Below are 26,227 nucleotides of genomic sequence, written 5' to 3' on the forward strand. Positions count from 1 at the left end.
CCTTTTCAAAGCTGAGTTTTGAAAATTAAAAAAAAAAATTAAAAATTAAAAATTTTTATTGATAAAAATAATTCATAAAATATTGTGAGTGCGTGCGTGTGTGCAAAAGAAAAGTGTACAAAAAATCAAGTACCACAAAAGAAAAACAAAAGCAAAATGCTGATAAACAAATTCTAGGCTTATCCAGTCGGAGAGAAATAAAATGTCAACAAAGAAGTAAGGCCTCCCTCCCAAAATGGCATTTTCTTTTATTAAAAATACATATTTTGTTGTTAAAAAAAAACATTTAAAATTTGTCTTTGAAACAGGAAGTCTGTCACTCAAATTTCAATTTAAATTTTATTTTTTCTATCCTCGGAAATCAACGTTTTCTAATGCAACTTTGGGAAATACCCTAAAGAGATTAACACCATAGAGAAATATTTAAATAATATAATTTTTTTTTATTTTTCCAAATCAATTATTTGTTATTCTTCCAAAAACAATCCCGTTCTTTTAAACAAAATCAACCTCCAGAGCATGTCTGTCATAAAAATTCCAATTGGAATTTTTCTTTCTTCTTCCTTTAAACTCATTGTTTTTTTTCTAATGCAAGCTTACTCTGTGTGTTATGCAAAAACAAAAAAAAAAAAAATACCGTAAAGAGATTACCCCGGTCAGTGAGTGGGAGAGAGACACAGAGTTGGGGAGAGACCATGAGATTTCTTCACATCAAACAAAACAAGGACTGTAATGGGAAAATAAGAAAATAATAAGAAAAAGGAGAACTAAACAAAATAACGGCACATCTTTATCTGGCACTAACTACAACCAGGAAGAGTAATGATTTTTTCTTTTTGCTTTCTTTACTCTCTCTTAGGGATGTGTGTATGAGCGCCCCCCAACTAACTGTGAGACATCTTCAAGTGTATATTTCATTCATTGTTCTTGTTGTTTGTTATTGCCAAAACTTTTGGTGTGCCAGGGTGTGAGTGTAGTTTACTGTTGCTGCTGCCCTTAAGGTATTGCTGTTTTATTTCCTTTCAAAGTCTCAAACAACTGAGACTCTCTGCTTCTCCTTTTTAACAACACACACATAAATATATGTAAACACATGCATTGGCCTCGTCACATGTGTTCCTTTAATTGTCTGTCTCTTCATTGCCGCAAAAATGGATTTTCGGACTCCTTTTTTATGGGGAAAACCAGAAAAAACGTTAATAACATTTTCAATTGGATTTTTATTATTGTCATGTTAGAGAGACGACAGAGAGTATCGGCGAGAGTGTTTTTTTTGCCAGAATGAGGCTATGCTGATAAGGGAAGTTTGAATGGTTTTGAGAAGTCATGATAAAATTTTTGGATGAGAAAACAAAACATTTTAAATTTCTCCAAATAATCAGTGAAATTTTAGGATTTTTTTTTTTAAATTATTTTTATAAAAAAATTATTTCATAAAAAATCATAGACATAAAAAATGAATTTTGAGAGGCTATTTTATTTTTATTTTAAGTAGTATTTTTAGAAAGAAAAAAAAAAACGAAAAAATCACTGAAATAACAATTTATATTCCTAGGTCTGTTAGGACCAAATTCCAATTCAGGACATTTGGAGTTGAGCTAGATTGACGATAAGTAACGAATGGAGTATTCGATTTGGTCCAAACTTGGTACATCGCATTATTTTTATCCAACTTAGACAGAATTCACAGATGGGCAATATCGGCCCACTGCTTCGAGTACCTCCCTCACAAAAGGTCAAAATGTTCAAAGAAAAAATTAACCTTATTGAACGAGAAATGATCAAACAATTTTCTGTAAACTTTGGAAATTCTAATATTTTTATTAGTTGTAGGAGAGGTGCAAAAATGGACGACATCGGTTCACTACTTCAAGCATCTTCCCCACAAAGGGTTAATTTTTTTAATAATTATATCTCTTATAAAATATGAAACATGAGTCCGTTTGTCTTCAAATTTTGCACATCTCAATATTTCTAGCAAGACAAGATCTGGCATGAAGAACGGATAGAACGGACCACTCCTTTTGGTACCTCTCACACTTTTGGTACCTCTCATACAATAATCATGAAGCTCATAAAATACAAAATGAGCATCCGATTCCTTTCAAACTCGGCACATTCTAATATTTCTATCAACACAAGATTAGGTATGAATATGAAATATATCTGACCTTCCCTTCTGGTACCTCCCCCACAAAGGGATCAACATTTTGAATAATTAAAACTATAATAAAATGCGAAATAAGCATCCGATTCTTTTCAAACTTCGCATATCCCAATATCTCTATTAACACACGATTTTATGTGAAGATGATATCCATCGATCTATCCCTTCTGGTACCTCCCCCACAAAGTGGTCAAAATTTTGAATAACCAAAAAGCTCATAAAACGAAAAATAAGCATCCGATTTCTTTCAAATTTCATACTTCTTAATATTTCTATTAATACAAGATCTGTTGTGAAATTGGTAGATATCGGTCCACCCCTTCTGGTACTTTCCCCACAAAGGGGTTGAAATTTTGAATAATTAAACCGACCATTAAATGCGAAATGAGCATCCTATTCCTTTCAAATTCGGTACATTCTAATATTTCTATAAGCACAAGATTAGGTATGAATATGGAATATATCTGATTATCCCTTCTGGTACCTCCCCCACAAAGGGGTAAACATTTTGAATAACCAAAAAGCTCATAAAACTCAAAATAAGCATCAGATTTCTTTCAAATTTCATACATCTTAATATTTCTATTAATACAAGATCTGTTTTGAAATTGGTAGATATCGGTCCACCCCTTCTGGTACTTCCCCCACAAAGGGGTTGAAATTTTAAATAATTAAAACGATCATAAAATGCGAAATAAGTATTCGATTCATTCTAAACTTCACACATTCCTATATTTCCACTAATACAAGATCTATTGTGAAGATGGGATATAATCGTCCACTCCTTCTGGTACCTCCCCCACAAAGGGTTTGAAATTTTGAATAATTAAAACGATCATAAAATGCGAAATAAGCATCCGATTCTTTTCAAATTCGGCACATTCCAATATCTCTATCAATACAAGATCTGGTGTAAAGATGGTAAATATCGGATAACTCCTTCTGGTACCTCCCCCACAAAAGGGGTTAAAATTTTGAATAACCAAAACGCTCGTATAATGCGAAATAAGCTTCCGATTCTTTTCAAACTTTGCAGATTCCAATATTGTTATTAACACAAATTATGGTGTGAAGATGGAACATATCCGTCCACTCCTTCCGGTACCTCCCCCACAAAGGGGTTAGAATTTGGTTTTAATAAAAACGCTCATAAAATACGAAATAAACACCCAAATCATTCCAAACTTCACATATTCCAATATTGTCACTAGCACAAGATCTGTTGTGAAAATGGTCGATATCGATCCACAGCTTCTGGTACCTCCCCCACAAAGGGTCACTATTTTCAGTACTTATATCTCTCATAGCTTGCGAAACTAGTCAGTGATTCCTTGCAAACTTGGTATATCTTTGCCAGAGAGCAAATGTGAAAATGAAATTGGCTTAAGACTTGATTTTTTCTAAAATGTTTTAAATATTTTAAATATTTTTCATTTTTTTAATATTTTTTTTTTCAAATTTCTGAAAATATTTTATTTGGCTCTTGAAGAAAATTCCTCAAATTTCCATCTTTTTGTAGGATCTCCCATCATTTTTTTAAACCACCTGCATCAATTTCTCTTCTCTATCGCTCTCCCTCCTCCAAAACAATATTCCCTCGTGAAAATTTAAATTTTTTTTTTAATTTCTGAAAATATTCCATTTGGCTTTTGAAAAATATTCCTCAAAAATCCAATTTTTTGGCGTTTCCCCATAATTTTTGCAACCAACAAGCATTGAGCATCAATTTCTCTTTTCTATCTCTCTACCTTTTCCAAAACAATATTTCAAATTCCCTCTTAAAAAATTTAAATATTTTTTTTTAATTTCTGAAAATATTTCATTTGGCTCTTGAAAAACATTCCTCAAATATCCATCTTTTCGTAGGATCTTCCATCATTTTTTTAAATAATCTCCATCAATTTCTCTTTTCTATCTGTCTCCCATTTCCAAAATAATATTTGAAATTCCCTCTTAAAAAATTTTAAATATTTTTTTTTTTAATTTCTGAAAATATTTCACTTGGCTTTTGAAAAACATTCCTCAAAAATCCAATTTTTTTGGCGTTTCCCCCTCATTTTGAAACTTACCTGCATCGAGCATCAATTTCTCTTTTCTATCTCTCTCCCTTTTCCAAAATAATATTTCAAATTCCCTTTAAAAAAATTTTAAATATTTTTTTTAAATCTCTGAATATATTTCATTTGGCTCCTGAAATACACTCCTCAAAAATCCATCTTTTATTTGGGTTTTTCCTATCATTTTTGAAACCAACCTGCATTGAGCATCAATTTCTCTTCTCTATCTCTCTCCCTCCTCCAAAACAATATTTCAAACTCCCTCGTGAAAAATTTTAATTTTTTTTTCATTTCTGAGAACTTGTAATTTGGCTTTTGAAAAACATTCCTCAAAATCTATTTTTTTGGCTTTTCACTATAACTTTTGCAACCAACCAGCATCGAGCAACAATTTCTCTTTTCTCTCTCTCCATCCCTCTTCCAAAATAATATTTCAAATTCCCTCTTAAAAAATTTTAAATATTTTTTTTTTAAATTTCTGAAAATATTTCATTTGGCTCTTGAAACACATTTCTCAAAAATCCAATTTTTTTGGCGTTTCCCCATAATTTTTGCAACCAACCAGCATTGAGCATCAATTTCTCTTTTTTATCTCTCTCCCTTTTCCAAAATAATATTTCAAATTCCCTCCTAAAAAATTTTAAATATATATATTTTTTTAAATTTCTGAAAATATTTCACATTCCTGAAAAATCCAATTTTTTTGGTTTTCCCATCATTTTGATGCATTGACCATCAATTTCTCTTCTCTCTCTCCCTCCTTCTTCAAAAATAATATTTCAAATTCCCTCTTAAACAATTTTAAATATTGTTTTTTTTTTTTAATTTCTGAAAATATTTCATTTGGCTCTTGAAAAACATTCCTCAAAAATCCATCTTTTATTTGGTTTTTTCCTATCACTCACCTGCATCGAGCATCAATTTCTCTTTTCTATCTCTCTCCCTTTTACAAAATAATATTTCAAATTCCCTCTTAAAAAAATTTTAAATATTTTTTTTAAATTTCTGAAAATATTTTTTTTTCAAATTTTAGAAAATATTTTGTTTGGCTCTTGAAACACATTCCTCAAAAATCCATCTTTTATTTGGGTTTTCCCATCATTTTTGATACCAACATGCATTGAGCATCAATTTCTCTTCTCTCTCTTTCTCCCTCTTCCAAAATAATATTTCAAACTCCCTCTAACTGTAGTAACGTACACACACCTCTTTCCCACCTCCCATCCACTTAACACCCCAAACCAACACCTGCTGTGTTTGCTTGTTTGTCTTTTTTTATTTTGGCCGCAGCAACAAAATAACAACAACAAAAACAGTAATTAAACAATATTTTGGTCTGGCTACAAATGTGCCTGCTGTTGTTATTTAGACACCCTTGTTAGACGGCTTGAGCCCGCCAGGCAGACAATCAGTAACCCTCCAAATAACTTGGCTTCCTTATCACCATCATCATCGTCATTACTGTGGTAACAGTGGGGGCAACACCTCACGACCCGTACACACACATATCGGCTAAACAGAAAATAACAAACCCCCAAATGTTACCAAGGAGTGAGAGTAATCACCAAACTCATATATCTGCTTTGTTGTTATTGTTTTTATTTTGTTCCGACAAGTTGTTGTTACTACAGACGATATAACCGTTTAGTTATTTCAAAGGGAAGAGAAAATAAAAAAAAACCATTAAACTCTACTTTTTCGGCAGGAATCTTGATGAAAATAAAGAGTAAGAGCATTTGTTGGCTCACCATATCAGTGTTGCCGTTTTGGGCGTTTCCGTCCAAATTTGGGCGGAAAAAGATAAATTTTGTGGTTTGGGCGGAATTTGGGCGGATTTTTTCCATATTGGGTACAAATTTATTTTTAATTGTTTATTTTTACGTAATTTAATTTTTTTTATTACTAACTGAATTTTATATTTTTTTTATTGAGATGAATCGTTATTTATTTTATAGATTTTTGTTAAGTTTTTTAATAATATATATGTGATACCCTACAACACTACAATATGTTAGAAGCCCCCTCATGTCCAAATCCATTTTGGAAGATTTCGCTTTTGAAATTATGTCACGGAGCACTGCCTAGATATTACCCTTAGCATTTTGACCAGGGACATTTTCCCAATATTTATGCACTCCGTCGTGCTGTTCGTTTTTGTGGTCCATTTTACGGCTAAATATATTCCAATGGTCATCATCAAATCAGCATAAAAAGCCAGAAGTTCGCCTATTGTGTATTTCGGATATCGCCTGTAAGTAATGTTGGTATTTTTTTACACAAAAGTAGTGGTCCATTCTACCCGCTGTCCTAAGCTCTAACTTCATGCGAGATTTCGTGTCCTTAGGTTTATATTTAGGACCTTTATAACGGCTGCAAAATCAGGAACATTTTGAGTTGCTGGTTAATTTCAACCCCTAAATATATTGTGGACATCTTTGAAAACAATAGGCTAAGCCCTTCTGAGCCAAACCCTACCTTTGTTAAAAATTTCGTGAGGATCGAACGATAATTGCAATCTGTATATAAATAATAACCCTAACCTGTGTTGTAAAGTGAAAAATATTACAAAACAAATACTTCAATATTATAAATTAATTTAAAAAAATCGCATGCGATAAAAAATATGAAAAAATAAAAAAAAATGTCACAAAATACTACAAAATCTATATGAACATCATTATTGGTATCTTTTTATGCGATTTTTTAGTATTTATACTTTAATGCCACAAGGGCATTCTAAATTGACAAAATTTGTCAAAATCGCTCCAGCCATTCTGAAGATATAAGCATTCCAGCTGACATCCCCTTCCTTTGTATACATACATTGTATATATTTCTCTATATATATCCGATATTTTTACTATCGGCATCTACGTAACGGTCAGAATTGACCTGTTCATGTATTTGTGATTTCACCGGCAGTAAAAATATTCGCGGATTAATGGAAAATTTGACTTTTATTTATCGCAAATGCTATGGTCTACTAAACCACTAAACATTACCCGATGACCATCAAAATTGGAAGGCTTCTGTCCAGTCCAAAATCTAGCCCCATGCTTAATTTCGCTTCGATTGGTCTATAATTGTGACCTGTAGAGTAACTGCTAGATAGCTAGATCGACTCAGCTCGGCGAGATAGGAAGATCCATATATACTTTCCTATGTGGGAAACCAATATTTCGTGGTGTTACATAATTTTTGGCCCAATCAAAGTTATAATACCCCCAACACATAGTGTTGTAGGTATAAAAACCTGAATAATAATAATGACTTTAATGTATTTAATACATCGAATTCTTGTACTATGTTACGTGTTCAAATATATATATAATATATATATAAAAAAACTTGAAATAAAATAACATAAAATTTTTATTTTCTCTGAGGTATTTAATACATTGAATGTAATAAAACCTGAGTACCTTTTTTATGTATAATGTAAAATGTTCAATAAAATTTACTTGAATACAAACTACATATAATTTATTCAACTTTTTACAGTTTGGGCGGATATGGTCAATTTTGGGCGGTTTTTAGAAAAAATTTGGGCTGAAATAAAAATTTTAAACGGCAACACTGCACCATATGCAAGAAGGAAGAGCAATATAGAGGGGGAGAGCGAGAGAGAGAGTGAATATGGCCGTTATTATTTTTGGAGGAAATAAGCATAACATGATTACTATCAACACTCTTGCATTGGCCAGCCATCATACTCTTTCCTTGGCTTTCACTCTTTCTCTTTTTCCCTCCCAAATGGTGTTTGGGCTTTCTCTTTACGTTAATTTCTCCCAAAAATACTCTGTTATGCATATCAACAAATGTGTGTGTGTGTGGTGGGAGGGAGTTGAGTTTCGTTGGGTGGCAATGGGAGGTAAGGCATTTAATGTTGCTCGCGTGTGGTGGTTGGGTGTTGGGTGGGGAATTTAGCTGGTGTGTGAATGTGAATGCGTGTGTTTGTGCACACCCATATGTTTGTAAACAACAATTCAATGTTTTGTGTTTATTTTTTATATATAAAAGGCATACTTTTTTTGCGAATTTTGCCAAATTTTTTTTTCGCTTTTCACATAGAATTTTAGTGGAGCATAAAAATGCTTTTTGGTGCAGGCAGAAAGGTGTTTTTTTATTATAATTTATTTTTTTTTATTTCTGTTACTGCAAATGGAAATGGTAGAGTTGAGGCTGTCAAAGAGGTAAAATTCATAACACGAAAAAATCAGAGCACAACAAAACTGCCTTTTTGGCAAAATAATTAAAAAAAGTGAAAATCCAATGGTTTTTTTGTTGCTGCTGCTCAGTCTCATTGTATTCGATAACCAGCCGTAAAACACAAATTAAAAACTGAAATGGTCAGCCAAGTTAATATGTTTATTGCATTACAACCATTTATGGCTCATATTTCATGAATAATGAAAACAAAAACTGGGCTAATTATTTTTTTATTTTTTTTGATATAATTTTTTTTTTTTTGATATAAAAAATTTAATTTAAATAACAAGGGCTTAAATTACATGAAGGGAATTTTGGGATGGGTTGGCATGAAAAAATAAACCTTCAAGAGATTACCAGAATTTAATATTGCTTATCATTTACGACATTTGGATCAGATATGTTCGATGTCTGGGCTAAATAAATTAATAATATTTCTAAATATATTTCTATTGAACTTTGATAAGGCGGATTCTATTGAACTTAGATAAGGCTGATAATGTATTTACTTAATTTTTATAGGGCGCCTAAAAAACTTATGTGATCCGGATAATGTGGATAATACATTTATGGCGTTCGTATAATTTAGATAATAAATTCTATGGTTCGGATAGGTTTAGAAATAATTTATGATGTCGTAATTTGGGTCCGGCTAATGTGGATAATAAAATTTATGATTCGGAAAATGTGGATACTGCACTTTTTTCGCTCGGATAATGTATTTTCGAACTTTGGATAAAATGGATAATACCTGGATAGCTTTAATAATACCATTACAGTATTCGGATAATGCGGATAATAACATTTATGATTAAAATAACGCACTTTTTCGCTCGGATAATGTATTTTCGAATTTTGGATAAAATGGATAATACCTGGATAGCTTCAATAATACCATTTCAGTATTCGGATAATGCGGATAAACAATTATTTTGGGTCCGGATAATGTGCATAATAACATTTTCGATTCGGATAAGGCGGGTAATGCGATTTTTTCGCGCGGATAATGTATTTTCGAACTTTGGATAAAATGGATAATACCTGGATAGCTTCAATAATACCATTTCAGTATTCGGATAATGCGGATAAACAATTAATTTGGGTTCGAATAATGTGGATAATAAAATTTATGATTCGAATAAGGCGAGTAATGCACTTTTTTCGCTCGGATAATGTTTTTTCGAACTTTGGATAAACTGGATAATGCCTGGATAGCTTCAATAATGCTTTTTCGGTATTCGGATATTGCAGATAAAGCGTTTGTGTGGCTTGGATAATGTAAATATGTGGTTCCTATGAAATGGATGGAGATTCGTATGGCTCCGGATAACGTGGATAATGCATTTATTTGATTCGGATAACGAGAATAATACATTTGCGTGGTCCACATGAATCGGATAATAAAATTTATGATTCGAATAAGGCGAGTAATGCACTTTTTTCGCTCGGATAATGTATTTTCGAACTTTGTATAAACTGGATAATGCCTGGATAGCTTCAATAATGCTTTTTCGGTATTCGGATATTGCAGATAAAGCGTTTGTGTGGCTTGGATAATGTAAATATGTGGTTCCTATGAAATGGATGGAGATTCGTATGGCTCCGGATAACGTGGATAATGCATTTATTTGATTCGGATAACGAGAATAATACATTTGGGTGGTCCACATGAATCGGATAATAATTTTACGTCTTTTGGATAATGCGGATAAAGCATTTACTGACTTTAGATAATGCGGGTATAGAATTTACGACCTTTGGATAATGCGGATAAAGTATTTACGACCATTGGATAACGCGGATAAAGCATTTACCACCTTTGGATAAGGCGGATAAAGCATTTACGGCCTTTAGATAACGCGCATAAAGCATTTACAACCTTTGGATAACGCGGATAAAACATTTTTCACCTTTGGATAACGCGGATAAAACATTTACCACCTTTAGGTAACACGGATAAAACATTTACGACCTTTGGATAACGCGGATAATGCATTTACTAACTTAAGATAATGCGGATAAAGCATTTACCAACTTTGGATAACGCGTATAAAGCATTTACCACCTTTGGATAACGCGGATAAAGCATTTACGACCATTGGACAACGTGGATAAAGCATTTACGACCTTTGGATAACGCGGATAAAGCATTAACCTCCTTAGGATAACGCGGATAAAATATTTACCTCCTTTGGATAACGCGGATAACGCATTAATCAAGTTTCCATAACGCGGATAAAACATTTCCAACTTTGGATAATGCGGATGAAGCATTACCTCCTTTGGATAACGCGGATAACGCATTAATCAAGTTTCCATAACGCGGATAGAACATTGACCTCCTTTGGATAACGCGGATAACGCATTAATCAAGTTTCCATAACGCGGATAAAGCATTTACCACCTTTGGATAACGCGGATAATGCATTTACCTCCTTTGGATAACGCGGATAATGCATTAACCTCCTTAGGATAACGCGGATAAAATATTTAACACCTTTGGATAACGCGGATAAACCATTTACCACCTTTGGATAAAACGGATAAAGCATTTACCAACTTCGGAAAGCGTGGATAAATCATTTTCGACCTTTGGATAACGCGGATAAACCTTTGGATAATACGGATAAAACAATTTCCACCTCTGGATAATGCGGATAAAGCATTTCCGAGCTTTGGATAAAACGGATAAGGCATTTTCGGCAATCTTGTGTATCGGATAATGGTTTTACGGTGTTCGGATAAAGCGGATAAGGCATTCCGGACTTTTGGATAAAGCGGATAAAGGTTTTCCGACAATTTTCTGAACCAGATAATGTATTTACGATGTTTGGATAAAACGGATAAAGCACTGTGGGCCGTTTGGATAAAGCGGATAAATCAGTTTTAGCCATTGGATAAGCCTCATAGGGTATTTTCGACTTTTGCATAAAACGGATAAACTGTGGATAAACTGCGGTAGACATTTTCAAATGGCCTTTTCTTTGGCTTGTCCTTCTCTGTTGCTCTGCCTTCTGTCCTCTCTCTCCAAAAATTTTTGCTCTTCAATATTTTTTGTTTTCAAATCAGATTCCGTTTTTTTTTTTTTGCAAATTGAATTGAATTGACATTTTTGTTGTTTGTGTTATTTTTGCTGCCGATGGCAATATTTGGATATTTCAAGAGGATTTGCAGAGCCAGAACTTTTGTTTTCTTTGTCGCCTCCTCCGAAATCTTATTTCGTTCCTTTTTTGCCATTCAATTTCATTTTTTTCAGAATCTTCAACTCCTTTCCAAAAAAAATATGGCATATGGGAATCTGGCTATCCTAACATCCTGCCAACAACCAACCCAATGCCAGCATGTGTGCACTAGGCTCGAATCATAACATATGGTCGGCTGGGTTGCCTCTCGTTTGGTTGTGATGGTGGTGGCCAAGTGGTTTTTGGTGATAACAACAACGAAACTGTTGTTGTTTTTTTTCTTTTCGTTCTTCTCTGATCGTTGTTCGTGGTTTGATATCCCTCATTTCTCGACTCCGTCTGCGACTCATGTTCGACGCCGCAAAAACAAAACAAAAACACAATGGTTGGCATTATTTCGTCTGTGTTGAGGGCCACGAAGCAACAACAGACACCGACCGCATTTGTTTTGTAAAATGTGTTCAGCCAAAAGTTTCTGCAAAAAACAGGCAGGCAGACAGACAAACGGTCGCTCGGTCGGTCGGACACTCTGACTTTGTAACAACCATCAGCTATTTCTGTTTTCGCAATTTGTATTTTTTCCTCTTTTGTTTTTTTTTTGAAGTTCCTCCGAACAATTCACGGTCCAATGGAAATGCTCCGGCCTGAACGTCCAACTTGCACACGCATTGACATTTGTTTCGTCATCATCATCTGTTCGTGGCCTGAGAAGGAAAAGTTGCTTTCCACGTTGCGTTTGTTGTTGCTGTTGTTTGCTGCTGCTGGTTTGTGTCTGACTCATACCGAGAATGTCGCAGAGATAAACTAGGCGTCTGATGTGATGAATGTCATGCCACTCACTTGGACTTGGGTCGGAGAAGCATATGTGTCTGTATGTGTGTGCGAGCGTGTGTGAGTAATGAGACTTATAAGTCTATATATATATGAGACTTATAAGTCACTATAGTGAACAAAAACAACAACAACAACAGGGAAAGGCTTGGAAGAAAAAGAAGGAAAATAAAAACTAAAACAAACCACTTTATCCGAATCAACTAAAAATGTTATCCACTTTATCCGTGCCAAAAATTATGTATTATCCGATCGATATCCAAATCCGACCAAAGCTATGCTAATCTTATCTAAGATATGCGAACTCTCTCATATCATTATCCGTGTTATCCGAGTCAAATAGTAGCATTATCCACTTTATCCGAGGCAACTAAAAACCATCCGAACCACCCGAAATGCATTATCCACTTTATCCGCAGCAAGCAAAAGCAATCCGAACCAAATGAGAGCATTATCCGCATTATCCAAACGAAATAAAATCATTATCCGTGTTATCCAAACCAGCTGAAATCATTATCCGCGTTATCCGAACCAATTAAAAACATTATCCGAACCAATGGGAGCATTATCCAAACCTACAGAAAGCATTATCCACATTATCCGACCACATAAGCGCAATATTTTCGTTATCCGATCCAAGTAATGGCATTATCCGTGTTTTCCGAACCACCTAAAAAACATTATCCACGTTATCCGAACCAATTAAAAAGATTATCCGAACCAATGGGAGCATTATCCACATTATCCGAACCACCTGAAAGCAATATTTTCGTTATCCGATCCAGGTAATGGGATTATCCGTGTTATCCAAACCACCTAAAAATCATTATCCGCATTATCCGAACCAATTAAAAACATTATCCGAACCAATGGTAGCATTATCCACATTATCCGACCGACCTAAAAGTATTATTTTCGTTATCGGATCCAGGTAATGGCATTATCCATGTTATCCAAACCAGCTGAAATCATTATCCGCGTTATCCAAAGCAACTAAAAACATTATCCATATTATCCGACCAACCTCAAAGCGTTATCCGAACCACCTAAAGCAATATTTTCGTTATCCGATGCAGGTAATGGCTTTATCCGTGTTATCCAAACCAGCTGAAATCATTATCCACGCTATCCAAAGCAATTAAAAACATTATCCAAACCAACAGAAAGCATTATCCACATTATCCGAACCACCTAAAATCAATATTTTCGTTATCCGATCCAGGTAATGGCATTATCCGCGTTATCCAAACCAGCTGAAATTATTATCCGCGTTGTCCGAACCAATTAAAAATATTATCTGAACCAACAGAAAGCATTATCCACATTATCCGACCAACCTAAAAGCAATATTTTCGTTATCCGATCCAGGTAATGGCATTATCCGCATTATCCAAACCAGCTGAAATCATAATCCGCATTATCCGAACCAATTAAAAACATTATCTGAACCAACAGAAAGCATTATCCACATTATCCGACCAACCTAAAAGCAATATTTTCGTTATCCGATCCAGGTAATGGCATTATCCGCATTATCCAAACCAGCTGAAATCATTATTCGCGTTATCCAAACCAATTAAATACATTATCCGAACCAATGGCAGCATTATCCACATTATCCGATCCACCTAAAAGCAATATTTTCGTTATCCGATCCAGATAATGGCAATATCCGTGTTATCCAAAGCAGCTGAAATTATTATCCGCGTTATCCGAACCAATTAAAAACATTATCCAAACCAACAGAAAGCATTATCGACATTGTCCGAACCACCTGAAAGCAATATTATCGTTATCCGATCCAGGTAATGGCATTATTCGTGTGTTATGCAAGCCAGCTGAAATCATTATCCGCGTTATCCGAAGCAACTAAAAACATAATCCATATTATCCGACCGACCTCATAGCATTATCCGAAGCACCTAAAGCAATATTTTCGTTATCCAATCCGGGTAATGGCTTTATCCGTGTTATCCAAACCAGCTGAAATCATTATCCGGGTTATCCGAACCAATTAAAAACATTATCCGAACCAACAAAAAGGATTATCCACATTATCCGACCGACCTAAAAGCAATATTTTCGTTATCCGATCCAGGTAATGACATTATCCGTGTTATCCATACCAGCTGAAATCATCATCCGCGTTATGCGAACCAATTAAAAACATTATCCGAACCAGTGGGATCATTATCCACATTATCCGAACCACCTATAAACAATATTTTCGTTATCCGATTCAGGTAATGGCATTATCCGTGTTATCCGAACCAATTAAAAACATTATCCGAACCACCTAAAAGCAATATTTTCGTTATCCGATCCAGGTAATGACATTAGCCGTGTGTTATCCAAACCAGCTGAAATCATTATCCGCGTTATCCGAAGCAACTAAACAACATTGTCCATATTATCCGACCGACCTCAAAGCATTATTCACTTTATCCGAACCCAATACAAACATTATCCGCGTTATCAAAATCAATAAAATGCATTATCCACGTTATCCGACGAAGCAACCAAAGGTAATATCCGTGCCATCCTCATAACTCAAAAAAAATGCATAATCCGAGCTAAATATAGGCATTATCCTCATTATCCGAACCAAATAAAAGCATTATCCACTTCATCCAAAGGTGTTAAATGCTTTATACACTTTATCCGAAGGACGTAACTTCTTTATCCGCGTTATCCAAAGTTGTTAAATGCTTTATCCGCGTTGTCCGAAGGTGGTAAATGCTTTTTCTAAGGTGTCAAGGTACTGTAAATGTTTTATCCGCGTTATCCAAAGGTGGTAATTGCTTTATCCGCGTTATGGAAACTTGATTAATGCATTATCCGCGTTATTCAAAGGTCGTAAATGCTTTATTCGCGTTATCTAAAGGCCGTAAATGCTTTATCCGCCTTATCAAAAGGTAGAAAATGGTTTATCCGCGCTATCCAAAGTTGTTGCATGCTTTATCCGAAGGTCGTAAGTTCTTTATCCGCGTCTCCAAAGTTGGTAAATGCTTTATCCGCATTATCCAAAGTCGTTAAATGGTTTATCCGCGTTATCCACAGGTCGTAAATGCTTTATCCGCGCTATCCAAAGTTGTTAAATGCATTATCCACTTTATCCGAAGGTCGTAAGTTCCTTATCCGCGCTATCCAAAGTTGTTAAATGCATTATCCACTTTATTCGAAGGTCGTATGTTCTTTATCCGCGTTATCCAAAGGTGGAACATGTTTTATCCATATTATCCAAAGGTGGCAAATGCTTTATCCGCGTTATCCAAAGGTGGTAAATGCTTTATCCGCGTTATGGAAACTTGATTAATGCGTTATCCGCGTTATCCAAAGGAGGTAAATGCTTTATCCGCCTTATCCAAAGGTCGTAAATGCTTTATCCGCGTTATCCAAAGTTGTTAAATGCTTTATCCGCGTTATCCAAAGTTTGTAAAGGTTTATCCATATTGTCAAGGTACTATTAATGCTTTATTCGCATTATCTAAAGGTCGTCGAAGCTTTATCCTCGTTATCCAAAGATCGTAAATCCATTATCCGTGCGTTTCAAAGTTGGTAGATGCTTTAACCGCATTGTCCAAAGGCCGTGAATGCTTTATCCGTGTTATCCACAATTTTTAAATATTTTATCCGGGTTTTCTAGAGACTGTTAAAGAAAAATTCCGCATTATCTGAACATAATTAGTGACTTATCCGCTGAGGCTTTATCCGAACTTTCCAAGTGTAGCAATTTTTTATACACTTTATACAAATCCGCTAAAGAGGTCCTTCCTTCTTATCAAAAGAGCCTCTTCCGTGTTATCCAAAATGAAATAAATATCAGTATTATTATATTATCCATATCATACCTGCCTTCTCTTTCTAAGACCTCAGTCTCAACAAAAAAATATTTTAAAAATAGAAATAATCAAAAGAATTTTTTTTCTAATTTTTCCTCCCTTAGGCCTAGCTTTAATAATTCATTTTATTTACAACATTTTTTTCAGAATGCTTTAAAATTTCTCTTTTCCGATTTATCGTTTCATCATTCATTTATGTTCAGTAAATTCATTTTATTTTAAATTAATTGTTTATTGCCATTGTTGCATTTGCAGATTAAATCACAATAAGTGGATTTATTAGAAGATTAGTGGCACTAATTCAGCCAGAGTGGCTGGCATACAATAATATTTCAATAGACCGCTGGGAGGAGAACGAACGTTAGGTGGCTGGGTGGGCGTATAGGCACGTCACAGCTCGTATGTGTGTTCAGCTTTTGTAGGGGAGAGGGGAGGGGTGGGGTATATTTCTATTTTTTTTGAGCTCTACTCTACGGCTGTTTAAGTATTTATACAAGCGTTTTATCTACGACACGATTTCCGCCCGTTGCCAGTGTTTACAGCAACAACAAAACAACAGCAAGAACTCCAGGAACAAAAGAAGAAAAAAAAAACAATTACTCAAATATTTTTGGAACGAAAAAAAAATATGCTGCTGAAATATGTGTCAAAAATTAGAAAAGAACTATGTTTCATGATAACGCCTAATGTAATGTTTTCTCTTGCATGGGGAAGGGGTTGGGTGTCGGGGAGGGGGGCGTCGCATTCTATAACATCATAAAATTGGTATAAATTATTTAAAAAAAAAAATATTCAACACATTTGTATTTTAATTTATTTGAAAAAAAAATAATTAAGTTTTCTTTTAAATTAATCATTTGAAGCACGTGTAAAAATTTGTCGATAACTGGGGCATTTGTTCAGATATTTCAACAAAATTTTCATCGATATAGTGATAAGATAATACTCTTTAAAAAATAATTTACTTTTTTAAGATACTTCAGTTTGTTTCAAAATTATGGCTCTTGGAATATGACAACATAATTTTTTTAATTGTCCTAACATTTGGGGCCTGTGTACTTTTACGGATATCTCCAATATTTGTGGACATAATTTTACAAAAATTGGTTTTTTTAAAGACTGTAAATTGTTTTCTTTTAAAAAAGCAATTAATTTCATTAAAATATTTACATTTGTTGAAGAGTTATGGTCCTTAGAAATGAATTACTGAAAAATTTTGGAAGACATGCCATTTTGAGTCTACTTATATTTTATGCAATATCTCGGGTATTTAATGGAATATTTTCAAATTACTGAAAGCGAAGTAGGGGATAGTATTCTTCTTTCAATACCAATTTATTATATCAAAATATATTAAGTGATTCAAAAGTTATGGCCCTTAGAATAGGATTACCAAAGAAATGTTGTAACCATGAAAATTTTAACACTTATATACATTACGCGATATCTCAGGCAATTGAAGAGATATTTCCAAATTCTTTAACGCAATGTGAGGTTGGACATTTTTCTTTAAAACTCAATTTATTTCATCAAAATATATCAAGTGATTCAAAAGTTATGACCCTTTGTAGGGGATTACCAAAGAAATGTTAAAGACATGCCATTTTGAGTCTACTTATACTTTAGGCAATATCTCGGGTATTTAATGGGATATTTTCAAATTACTGTAAGCGAAGTAGGGGTAAGAATTCTTCTTTCAATACCAATTTATTTTATCAAAATATATCAACTGATTCAAAAGTTATGGCCCTTACAAAGGGATTATCAAAGAAATGCAGAAATCATGAAAATTTGAACTTCTATATACATTATCCGATATCTCAGGCATTTGAAGAGATATTTCCAAATACTATATCGCGATGTAAGATTGACTATTTTTCTTCCAAAATCACTTTATTTCATCAAAATATATCAAGTGATTCAAAAGTTATGACCCTTAGAAATGGATTACTGAAGAAATGCTGAAATTATTAAAAGTTGAACTCTTATATACATTATGCGATATCTCGGGCATTTGAAGAGATATTTCCAAATATTTCAACGCGATGTAAGACTGGACACTCATCTTTCAAAAACACTTTGTTTCATCTAAAAATATTTGTTAGTTTTAAAGTTATGGCCCATTAAATTTGATACATTAAAATAAGTCAATAATTCATATAATTAAGTAGTTGTTCACTTTTTACCATAACTCAAGTGTTTCGGGATATACATGTCCCTAATTTATTTCGATTTAAAGGTTAGGCATTACTCTTCTGAAATTAGTTTTCTTTTTTATTGAAATAAATAGATGGGCTAAAATGTTATGGGCTCTCGAACAGGAGTACGGAGTAAAGATGCTGAGATTTTGAACATTTAAATCCTTATGAATATTGCCCGATATCTCAGGCTTTTGTTGCATATATATCGACATAATTTATTCCAAAATCAAGTCTGCTATTCCGGTTTTCAGTTCGTTGGAAAATAGTTATCTGTTTAATAATTATGGACTCTTCAATACTAGTGCCGAAAAAAATTATTTAATATTCGAAAATGTGTTTTTTTTTGTGGACTTAGATATACCATAACTTTGGTATTTCATGAAATATTTGAGAGCTATTAATACCAATGTAAAGCTGGGATATTATTCTTTCGAAATTATCTTTACTTCTTTCAATCCAGCCATTAGTTGCAAAACTATGACCTCTAGACCATGATTATGTAAATTAGCTTGTATACTTGTCAACTGCAGCATGAGTATACATTTTACCATAACATAGGTGCTTGATGAGTTATGTCATCATAAATTATATCGACGACAAAGATCAAGCCCCACGCTTTCAAAATCATTTTATTCTATTCGAATAAAGACGTCGCTTAAAAAGTTATGGCTTCTGGAACATGAGTATGGAAATGAGTTGGAAATTCTCAAAATTTAAGGTCTTCTATATATTGCCGTATATCTCTGGGTTTTGATGAGATATATCCGCATAATTGATTTCGAAATTTAGAACGGACATTCTACTTTCAATATCAATTGGTTTTATTGAAAAGTAGAGATTAATTAAAAAGTTATGGTCTCTGAAACATGAGTACGCAAATGAGTTTGAAATACTGAAAAATAAAGCTCTTCTATATATTGCCGTATATCTCTGGGTATTGATGAGATGTATCCGCATAATTAATTTCGAAATTTAGAACGGACATTCTACTTTCAAAATCAATTTATTATATTGAAATATAAATATTTATTAAAAAGTTATGGCCTCTGGAACATGAGTACAGAAATGAGTTTGAAATTCTGAAAATGTAAGCTTTTGTTAGTATTGCCGTATATCTCTGGGATTTGATGAGATATATCCGCATAATTGATATCGAAAATTAGAACGGACATTCTACTTTCAAAATCAATTTTGTTTGTTGAAATATAGAGATTAGTTAAAAAGTTATGGCCTCTGGGAAATGACTGCGCAAAAAAGATTGAATTTTGGAAAATCCACATGATTGTATATTTTACGCGATATCTCGGGTATTTGGTGGACTATATTAACGAAATTTATGCTGTACAATGTTAAGATGATCCTTTTTCAAAATCAATTGATTGCGTTTAATTATCATGACTACTTAAAAATATATGGCCGAGGAAAAGAGATTGCGGATAAAAGTTATGTTTAATGAAATTTGTGCCACAGTGTAAATTTTTTCGATAACTCAGTTTCAAAGTGGGATTTATAAATTCTATTTTTCCTATCTCTTTAAAGAGATCTTCTGCTTTTAAAATCTACTGGTTTGATCAAAATAAACCAAACGCTACAAAAGATATGGTCTCTGGGACATAAGTGCGGAAATGAATTAGAAATATTGAAAATTTAACCTTTTGTAAATATGGCCACATATCTGCGGGTTTTTATGAGATATATCAATGTAACTAATTTGAGTGTTAGTACTGGCTAGTCCGCTTTCATATTCAGTTAGTTTAATACAAATATAAATATCTGTATACAAATTATGACCTCTGGAATACAATTGCCCAAAAAATATTGAATATTCCAAAATTGTGAGCGCTCTCATATTTTGGGTGATATCTCTGTTATTTGGAGAGCTATGGCAATATAATTTATGTCACATCCCTTTGATATTATCCTCTTTCCAAATCAATTTATTGTATGACAATAACTTGTTTCGTTTCAAAGTTATGATACAAAGAAAATTTTTGCGGAAAATAGCCTAACTTTTAGTGAAATTTGTTCGAAGTGTAAATTTCCCAGTATCTCAGATTCTAAGAGGGATTTCGCAATTCTTCTTTTCTCTTATCTTTGAGGAGTTCTTTCGCTTTCGAGATACAAGGCTTCTTAGGAAAATGTGGACATTTTCTATAGAGGTATGCCCTCGCAAAGAGTAGTGCTCAAAAATTCCACGGAATGCAGAATTTAAGATTATCAGATATTCATTTAATTTTTTTATTTGAATTTTTTCCTCCTTTCCAAGGGATTTTTTATTCCAATCCCACCACAGACTTCCCTTCGATGGATTGTGGTTTCTCCAGTGATTTCCTGTTTCCGTTTGGAAAACCGGCAGGAAACACCCACTCTTGGTGTGGATTGGCGTGGCACCTGAATGAATTAGTAAAACCGTTGTGATGACATTTTCCGTTTTGACACACAAGCTACATGGACGGGAAAGTAGATTCATTAAAATTTCAAATAAAATACGGCGTGAAAGTGTTATAATTTTTGTGCTCTTGTTTGCATTTCATTGAGACCAGCCAGGACTGTTGCCAGCAAAGCAATGAAATGGGTTTGACCAACATACCATGCACCAAGCCTTCATTAACCCGGCTGAAATATGATTTTCATATCGTTTTATGTGTTTACCTTGTTTATGTCATTCACATCGTTGTTGTTGTCTCGTCATGTCGGTCTGTCTGTCTTGTAACTATTTTATGCTGATACCAACAATTCAGGCCTTTGTTGTGATTGTGAAAAGGAAATTAGAACAAACACGCACTTTTACTCATTACTTCCAGGCGTATGAACAGAGGATGGTGTTTTTTTCATCTATGCCTTGCAAACGGTTATCTACATACATAGCTTTACCTATTTATTTACCAAAGGTTTTGCCAGGGTCTAGTAGTTATGCTGCTCAATGGCTGTACAAGGTAAATACAAACATATATACACACACATACATTTGTGTGTGTACGTATCAGACGCAACTTTGTATATGGTATGTAAAATATATGTCTAACATTTCTCCACACATATGGTTTAATCATATGCCAGGAATGTGAAATCTACACTCGAGAAAAATAATGCAATATAATTTTTGGGTGTATTAGATTTTAGATAGCTTGCCTGTTGGATATTTGGTAGATATTCCAATTTATTTAGATGTTATGACCGCCGGAATAACACTAATGGAGAAAATTTGAAAATTATAAATTTTAAGCACTTAACTCCTTTCGCCGATATCTCAGTTGTTAGGTTATCTATATGCACTTGATCTGCCATCACTGTAAAGCTAAGATCCTCTTCTCTCAATATCAATTTAATTCATCAATCTATAACCATTTCCTCAAAAGTTATGGCTCTGAGAACAAAACGACTAAAAAAAACTTTCACACATGAAAATATTGAGCACCGGCATGAATTTTGCTATAACTTTGGTATGTTGCGAGATGTGCAACCGATTTTTGCCCATTTTAATTTCAGACATTTCTCTTTCAATATCGCTTTGGTTTAGTGAAATCCACCGATCCGTTCAAAAGTTAGGGCTCCCAGAATACAATTACCAAATAAATTCGGAATGAATGAACAATTTGCAATGAGTATACTTTTTCCCATAACTCAGGAATGTAGTAAGATAACGAACCTTTCTTCTCTCCATTTAAAGTTCAGGCATTGCTTCTTCAATACCATTTTATTTTAGTTAAATCTACTAATTGGTTCAAAAGTTATGGCCCCTAGAATGCGGTTACCAAAAATACCTGTAATAAATAAAATTTTTTGGCAAGTTTATATTTTTGCGATAACTCTGGAATTCCATGAGATAATAAACCCATTTTCTCCCCATTTGATGCTCAGACATTCCTCCTTAAATACAATCTTATTTTACTAAAATCCACCCATCAGTTCGAAGTTATGGCTCCTAGAATACAATTACCCGAGAATTGCGAAATAAACGAAATTTTTTGGCACATGTATATTTTTGCGATAACTCTGGACTACAATTACCCAAAAATTGCGGAATAAATGAAAATTTTTGGTACGTTTATATTTTTGCTATAACTCCGGAATTCAACGAGTTAATAAATCTATTTTCTCCCAAATTATTGCTCAGAAGTTCCTCCTTTAATACAATCTTATTTTACTAAAATCCGCGGATCAATTAAAAAGTTATGGGCCCTAGACTAAGATTACCCGAAAATACCAGAATAAATGAAAATATCTGGCACCTGTATATTTTTGCGATAACTCCGGAAATCAACCAGTTAATAAACCCATTTTCTCCCAAATTAATGCGCAGACATTTCTTTTTCAATACAATCCCATTTTACTAAAATCCACGGTTTAATTAAAAAGTTATGGGCCCTAGAGTAAGATTACCCGAAAATTGCTAAATAAATGACATTTTTTGGCACGTGTATATTTTGGCGATAACTCTGGAATTCAATGAGATAATAAACCTATTTTCTCCCTATTTGATGCTCAGACATTCCTCCTTGAATACGATCTCATTTTACTAAAATCCACCCATCAGTTCAAAAGTTATGGCCCCTGGACTACAATTACCCGAAAATTGCGGAATAAATGAAAATTTTTGGTACGTGTATATTTTGACGATAACTCTGGAAGACAATGAGATAATAAACCTATTTTCTCCCCATTTGATGCTCAGACATTCCTCCTGTAATACAATCTCATTTTACTAAAATCCAGCGACCACTTCATAAGTTATAGCCCCTAGAATACAAATACTCAAAAATTCTGGAATAACATACAATTTTGGCACATGTATATTTTTGGCCATATCTCTGGTGTTTTCACTGTTATACATAAATAACAATTACCGTTAAAATCCGGGACATTTAACCTTTTATCTTACCACATTAAATCAAAATGCCATAATTTAGTCAAAAGTTATGGCCCCCCGAATGCGATTACCAAAGAAAGTTGGAATAAACGAATATTTCGGCACGTTTATATTTTTCGCCATATCTCTGGTGTTTGCATAGTTATACGAAAATAGCTCATATATTTTGAAAGATTGGACAATCCGCATTTCTTTTTACCATATTTCCTTCACATATACCAGTTTGGTAAAAATGTAGGGCCACTAGGATAGGAATGCGAATAAAATATTTCAATTCTACTAATTTGAGGGCAGGCACAGTTTTGGTCATATCTCTTGTGTTTGTCCGGATACATCTCCTCGACTTTGGCAAATGTAAGATTAGACATTGTTCTTGTAATACCATTTTATTTAATCAAAATATATCCATTAATTTAAGAGTTATGGGCCTTAAAATGTGACTGCCAAAAAAAAGATTGAAAATCCCATGTTTGGGGGCCTTCAATATTTTTTGGCGATAACTCTGCGGTTTCATGCCATGCATTATTTTTGGTCTATCTTACATCGCAATTGGTCTATCTTCCAAAAATAAATGTGTTTACTTTAAAGTTATGCACTCACGAATAGTATTACGGAAAAAGACGGATTATTAAAAATTTTGACTAGTTGCATGCTTTTTATCATAACTCTGATGTTTGGTGAGATACATTGCCGTGATTTATGTCAGATCATAATGCATAATCTACACTCAAAATCGGTTAATTTCACACAATTATCTTAGTTCGTTCAAAAGTTATAGGCTTCCTTGTGGGATTACGGAAAAATATGGTATATTGAGAAATTTGAGTAGTTGTATACTAATGACCATAACTTTGGTGTTTTATGAGGTATATTATTGTAATCTATGACGAGTTGAGGTGTGATAATCTCCGCTCAAAATCAATTTATTTGACTCAAATATATTCACTCGTTTCAAAGTTATAGTCTCCAAAATATGATTACGAGAAAATGTTTGAATATTAACAAAATTAAGCAGTTGTATACTTTTTACCATAACTCTGGTGTTTGATGAGATACATTGTCGTAATTTTTTGCAAGTCAAGACAAGATAAACGTTGATCGAAATCAGTTTATTTGACGAAAATATATTAATTCGTTCCGAAGTTATGTGCTACCGAATATGATTACGTAAATATAGTTGAAAATCAACAAAATTGAGCAAGCGCACACTTTTTGCCATAACTCTGGTGTTTGATGAGATATACTTTCCTGATTTATGTGGTTTCAAGACGGGATAGTCTTCGCTGAAAATTACTTTATTTGACTTAAATATATTCACTCGTTCCGAAGTTGTGGGCCACCGAATATGATCACGGAAACATAATTAAAAATCAACAAAAGTGAGCAGTCGCACACTTTTTACCATAACTCCAGTGTTTGATGAGATATACTTCCCCGATTTATGTGGTTTCAAGACTGGATAATCTTCGCTAAAAATTATATTATTTGACTTAAATATATTCACTCGTTCCGAAGTTATGCGCCACCGAATAAGATTACGTAAACATAATAAAAAATCAACAAAATTGAGCGGTCTCATACTTTTTACCATAACTCTAGTATTTGATGAGATATACTTCCCTAATTTATTTGGTTTCAAGACTGGATAATCTTTGCTGAAAATTACTTTATTTGACGTAAATATATTCACTCGTTCCGAAGTTATGCGCCACCGAATATGATCACGGAAACATAATTAAAAATCAACAAAATTGAGCAGTCGCATACTTTTAACCATAACTCCTGTGTTTGATGAGGTATATTGCTGTGATTTTTAGCAAGTCGAGACTAGATAAACATTGATCGAAATCAGTTTATTTGACGAAAATATATTCACTCGTCCCGAAGTTATGGGCCAACGAATATGAACACGGAAACATAATTAAAAATCAACAAAAGTGAGCAGTCGCTTACTTTTTACCATAACTCTGGTGTTTGATGAGATATACTTCCCTGATTTATGTGGTTTCAAGACTGGATAATCTTCGCCGAAAATTACTTTATTTGACTTAAATATATTCACTCGTTCCGAAGTTATGGGCCGAATATGATTACGTAAACATAATTAAAAATCAACAAAATTGAGCAGTCGCTTACTTTTAACCATAACTCCAGTGTTTGTTGAGATATACTTCCCTGATTTATGTGGTTTCAAGACTGGATAATCTTCGCTGAAAATTACTTTATTTGTCGTAAATATATTCATTCGTTCCGAAGTTATGGGCCAGCGAATATGAACACGGAAACATAATTAAAAATCAAAAAAAAAAAAAAAATTGAGCAGTCGCACACTTTTTGCCATAACTCTGGTGTTTGATGAGATATACTTCCCTCATTTATGTGGTTTCAAGACTGGATAATTATCGATAAAAATTACTTTATTTGACTTAAATATATTCACTCGTTCTGAAGTTATGGGCCACCGAATATGATAACGGAAACATAATTAAAAATCAACAAAATTGAGCAGTCGCACACTTTTTACCATAACTCTGGTGTTTGATGAGGTATATTGCTGTGATTTTTAGCAAGTCGAGACTAGATAAATATTGATCGAAATCAGTTTATTTGACGAAAATATATTCATTCATTCCGAAGTTATGGAATATGATTACGTAAACATAATAAAAAATCAACAAAATTGAGCGGTCTCATACTTTTTACCATAACTCTAGAATTGGATGAGATATACTGCCCCGATTTATGTGGTTTCAAGACTGGATAATCTTCGCTAAAAATTATTTTATTTGACTTAAATATATTCACTCGTTCCGAAGTTATGGGCCACCGAATATGATTACGTAAACATAATAAAAAATCAACAAAATT

General features: G+C 33.6%; 1 protein-coding gene across 2 annotated transcripts in view; it reads left to right on the top strand.

The window, feature by feature from the left end:
• The window catches only part of LOC101891900 (galactosylgalactosylxylosylprotein 3-beta-glucuronosyltransferase P), a 139,085-nt gene continuing 112,858 nt past the window's right edge, over positions 1 to 26,227 (top strand). For both annotated transcript variants that reach the window (XM_059129480.1, XM_059129481.1), the window contains exon 1: positions 1 to 216. The gene's annotated coding sequence lies outside the window, so the exon portion shown is untranslated. The remainder of the gene's footprint in view (positions 217 to 26,227) is intronic.

The sequence above is a fragment of the Musca domestica genome, unplaced genomic scaffold, assembly GCF_030504385.1.
Source record: "Musca domestica strain aabys unplaced genomic scaffold, Musca_domestica.polishedcontigs.V.1.1 61, whole genome shotgun sequence".
Classification (NCBI taxonomy): Eukaryota; Metazoa; Arthropoda; class Insecta; order Diptera; family Muscidae; genus Musca; species Musca domestica.